Source organism: Carassius gibelio, chromosome B9, assembly GCF_023724105.1.
Source record: "Carassius gibelio isolate Cgi1373 ecotype wild population from Czech Republic chromosome B9, carGib1.2-hapl.c, whole genome shotgun sequence".
Classification (NCBI taxonomy): Eukaryota; Metazoa; Chordata; class Actinopteri; order Cypriniformes; family Cyprinidae; genus Carassius; species Carassius gibelio.
In genome coordinates, this window is record NC_068404.1 from 15,471,806 (window position 1) to 15,477,261 (window position 5,456).

The following is a 5,456-nucleotide window of genomic DNA, read 5'->3' on the forward strand; positions in this document are numbered from 1 at the left end:
AGCTCGTGGAGGAAGCACGCGTCACACAAGGCTGTAATATGGTTAAAATAATCGTGACAACGCGGTAGACTCCCATCACGTCTTTGATTATGTCATATGTCATTTTGATAGTCTGAGTAACATCCGCCACTAGATATGATGTCCACCGAAATGACTGCATCTTCCTTTTTAGCACCAAAGATCCCACAGAGAACATTATTGTTACTGTATCTTTGTCTGCAAATAAAAACCAGACGATTAATATAAATACACACTATTTTCATCATCTCATATTAACAGTTTCAACATTAATATATATATATATATATATATATATATATATATATAGTTTAAGAAAGTATTGGGGGGGGGGGCATTTGTAAATGTAGTAAAGCAGTAATACGGTTTTTAATAAATGCAGAACAAATGGAGTCTTGGTAAATTAATTCTTTCAAAAACATATAAGAGAAATCTTAAAAACCCACCTCTAACTGTTAAATGGTAGTTGCATAGCTTATAATTAATTTAATTATTTAATTATTTATTTACTTTCGCAGAGAACAATGTTTATTTAAGATTAGTTTAGATTAATTTTTCATATTTTCAGCTTGTAAAAACACGTTCCCATAAATAAAGACCACTCAATTCTGAACCTTAAAACAATAATTACGATACTATTAAGACAGTAGATTATTGTTTCTCTTATGATAACAATGTGTTTTTACAGCCACGGGTCAAACCTAGCCTTATAAACTCAAAGCACAAATGATAATTTCCGGTTAATACCCTATGAAGTGTTGGAGTTGTGCATCATCAGAAATCAGCCCTAGACGTGCACTGAAACATCATTAAAAGAAAGTGCTGAGCCTAAAGATATTCTGAGACCATTAGATTCTAAAATGTGGCATTGTTCTTGAAACTTATGGATAGTTTTTAGTTTTAGTTGTTGTTTCTTTCTTTCTTTTTTCTTAAAAAAAAAAAAGCTTTAATCTAATTCTGAAATGCCATTCAAAATTCAAAATAACAAAACAGACAACTTACTGTACATTTAGACATTATATTTATTTATTTATATGGAAGGTGTATCGGTGCTGTTGGACTCTGATGTTGAATTCACAGGTCTCGTGAGGATTGTTTTTACCCTTGTGTGTTACAAGCCCTAAAATATGTGGAGGTGCAACAGCTTTTGCATTCCTTTGAAGAACAGACAGAATTGTGCTTTTGTGATCAGCCAAGACTGTGACAGTGAACATCAGCATTGTGAAGTATAAAAAAAAAAAAAAGAGGACTTATTCCGTAATAGATGCCACTCTTGTGGAAACAGAGCACCTTTGAGTGGTGTAAAAAATGAGAATATGTAAAGCTTAACTAATGCAGCTGAAAAAAAAAAAAACTTCTGGAGTCTGGATGGAATTGTACTGACAGAATCCTCTTTGACTTCTTTTGTAACACCTTCCAATGTGTTAGATCCATCCAGACATCTTCTCAGTCAGCCACTGTTTCCTACATGTCTCTATCCATCTATCCATAGTATCTATCTATAGTATCTATCTATATATCTATCGATCCATCTATCCATCCCTGCATTCGTCTGTGCATCCATCTGTCCTTCTGTCCATCCGTCCCTGCATTCATCTGTGCATCTGTCCATCCATCGTTCAGTCTGCCCATCTGTCCATCCATCCATCCATCCATAGATCTATTCTATATGTCCGTCCGTCCGTCCGTAAATTCCATCCATCCAACCTGAAAATTCCCTTATTTTTGTGAAGAGAAGGATTCTGCAGAGAGAGGAAGATCGAGATGGGAGCTGCTACAGTAAAAAGCAGGTCTATTCTTAACCTCAGTGAATCCCCTGCCTATACATTTAAACCATGGCAGCGAAGCTGTAGCTGGCTTTTGATTCTTCACGATCTTGTCAGCGGTTATATTCTGAGAATACATTCTGCATTAGTGATCTGAGGCTCTGGTCTAACACAGCGTTGTCAAATCCCATGGTTCTCTGATGTTCTCTGAGCAATATGTTAAAGAGACCCTGCTGTGAAATCACATCTGAAATGGTGGAACAGGATCGAAGTCGGTGACTCTAGAGGTTATAAAGCTAAGGAAAGTTTCAGGGAAAACTTTGAGTTTAAGAGGTCTAACTCCACTGGTGCTGAGAATAAACACCTGTGTTTTAATCAGTCATGTAAGAATGTGTTGCCAGCTGGCATTAATCCAGGTCACCTCAGAGAGTCAGGTGACATGCCTGCTCACATAGCAATGGATAGTCGGGATCAGGTGACACCTTTCACATATTAATCACCTGTCACTCCTGGACCATCGTTGACAAGCAAGAGTCATCTGAGAAATATGAAACAGTGTCTTTGCTTCGCTTCACTTTACTGTAAGACACCTGCAACACACTCTTTTCCTCTGGAGATCACACAGAATTATTGATGAGTGCTGTCACTCAGCTGCAGTATGTGTCCCAGGTGTCATTTTTCATTTCGTTTCCTGTTTGCTTCACATTCACATGCATTCACCAAAACAAACTACAGACCTTGAATATTTTCTACTGAAAATCTCATTAACTTAAAAATATGAGGGAATGGATTTAGGATTGACTTTTTTAAACCTATAATAATAGATTTTAGTTTTCATATTTAGATTTAATTTAGAATATTTGATGCTGCTTGACTGAAATCTTCCTTCCAGAATACTTTGTGATCATGTCAGCATGTCCAGAGGTTTTTAAACTGGGATCTGGGACACCCAGCGGAAGGGTGCTAGAGAGGTTCTGGGTAAATGTGTAAAAAAAAACAGATTACAGTATTATGATTCCATTCTAAACGCTCGTTTCAAATCAAGAAATTCTGTTTTCTGATTTAACAGTTGTGCTGCTTGATATTTTGGCAGACACTTTTTATTTTTTTTAATCGGATTCTTTGGTGAATAGATTTATAAAAAAAAATATATATATATATATATATATATATATATATATATATATATATATATATATATATATATATATATTTTTTTTTTTTTTTTTTTTTTTTGTAACTTGTTAAAATCATTCTTATTACTCACCAACACTGCTGAGTTATTGCTGCACTTATTATTATTATTATTATTATTATTATTTTTAAAGTGTCTGGCCATCTCATTAGTTCTGCAGTCTATCAATTGGTGTCATTGGATTAGAATACAGTAAAATCCCAATGCATTACCCACATTATTGATTTAGCACCTGCTTAAGTTTAAAGCAGTGCACTTATGTTCAAAACACTCCAATCAAACACTTAAGTCAACACTTTACACGCTGAGCCTGCAGCTCGACTATATCAGTAAGGAAATAGAAGCAGTTACTTTGCTAGCAGAATTACCTCCGCATTGTTCACTAATGAAGCATGTTTGTCTCGCCACATATGGCGAAGCTCGCATCACATACGGGGTTATCCTCAGTTCAAAACCTCTCCTCGGGTTCTTCTGGGAATCACAGAGCCCTGAGCACACCAGCTTCATAGTTTGATGGATACAGATTCTATTACCTCAAATCATTACCATAATTTTCCCCAGCCATCCACACCATTTGTTATCAAAACCACATTTCAGACAATTGCAAGGCATTTCTCACGCCTAGCAAATCTGTTTTGCCACATGTAGTCATGATCCATCAGTGTAATTTGAAAGAGCACAAGTGCGCTTTGCTATGAGCGACAGGCAGTTATTGAATTAGAAGAGCATGGCTCATCTTCACCTGTCAACACAGCTGCTAATGGCCTTAAATCTGAGCAAAGCCATGCCAAGTTTTCTATCAAGTCTGTGTATTCCTCCCTGACACCTGTAGCGATTATCCACAAATTAGCAAAAGCTACTTTATGCTTATATGAGTCATGCATGGGTACTTTGGTCGGCCAAAACTTCCAGTACTGCTCACTTCATAAAAATGCGGGGTTTTCTTTAGTAATGATTATTTATTCAGCCTGACAATATCATAAGCCACAAAAGGGAAACGAAACACTTGGTTAAAAAAGACACAACAGTCTGAGTTTAACAGAAAAATGTGTTGAAATGTGTCATTTACTAAATGTGACATATGTGGTAGCATTGGCCATGATAGCACTGAAATACAATAAGCTTTATCCTTATATGGAATATCCAGTAAATGTTGCAATGCGTCTTTCAAATAGAAGGAAGGTGCCTAAATCCAGAAGAACTGTGGCAACATCTCCAAGTTTGTCTCAGTTTGTTCTGTTCCTTCATGTCACTGCAGACAGTTATTACATTATTATAAACATTATTACAATGAATGGCTAAATGAATGTTTAGAAATGTAAACTGATATTTCCTGCTAAAACACTACAGCAAAAGATACAAATAACTGACCATTTTTTAGTTGGTGGAAACATTAGCGTTCTTATTTTAGCCACCACTGTATATAAACAGGTATTGAAAGCATTTGATCAGCAATTATGTAATAAAATTACATCCATATAATGTCAAAGATATTTTATAATTGTTAAACGGAGAGTTTTTTATTTTTTTTTACTATGTAAACAGTCTCATTATTGCCAATAAATACCAGGTGAAAGCAAATCTAGACTTGTGGTTTGGCTTTTTCTTTGATTTGTTTAAAAGCCTAACTAAGGACAGAGGCTGCAAATGAGCTATTAGCTAAAAGCATCTGCTGCATCACATTTAATGTAACAATGTTATTCTGTATTATTTCAGTAAAATAAAGAAAAATAAGTAAAAAGTTAAGAGTCTCCTGCTGTTATTATTTCAGTATATAAAAGGCTTGTGCTTCTCGTAAATCATTTGCACTCACTCAGATTGAAATGAAGAATGACTATATCAATCAAAAGGCCAATAGTTCAGCACACAACACTAGACCTTTGATTGTTGTGCAGTGGAGAGCTTTCAGATTTCTTTGATCTCTTAGATAAATCAGTTGTAGCCCCTTTCAAGCACACACGCATACACTCAATGCTCTGGAGTGAGTTTATGCTTTTGTGTGTCTGTATTCCCTCGGCATCACAGGCTGTTATTTGTCCTCCCTGGTGACTCTTTGGAGGCTTGGTCCTGTCAGGAAGCGTGTTGAGAAGACTGCAGCAGACAGGATAAGTGGTCGGTCAGCAGAGCAGCACTCCAGCAGGATCCATTGGGACTGACTGCTGATAGGCGATGGGTCAGCGCTTGTTTCTTTACCTGAATCTGCTCTCTCCACTTTAAGAGGCTACACAAATAGGTTACAGGAATGTATAATAAAATGATAAAAACCTCAACCTGCAACAACAGGACACCCTCATGATCAGAAACCACCTGCTATTTTGCCATTTAATTTAGTAAGTGTGTTTTGAAACAATGACAAGAAAAAAAAAAAAGTAGGCGATGTGGGAAATCCAGACACCAAATGCGAACTCAATAGTTAGTTAATGTGTATATTTTTTCTCTACCAACGTTAATGTTATAGTAAATCCAAACCAAGGCAA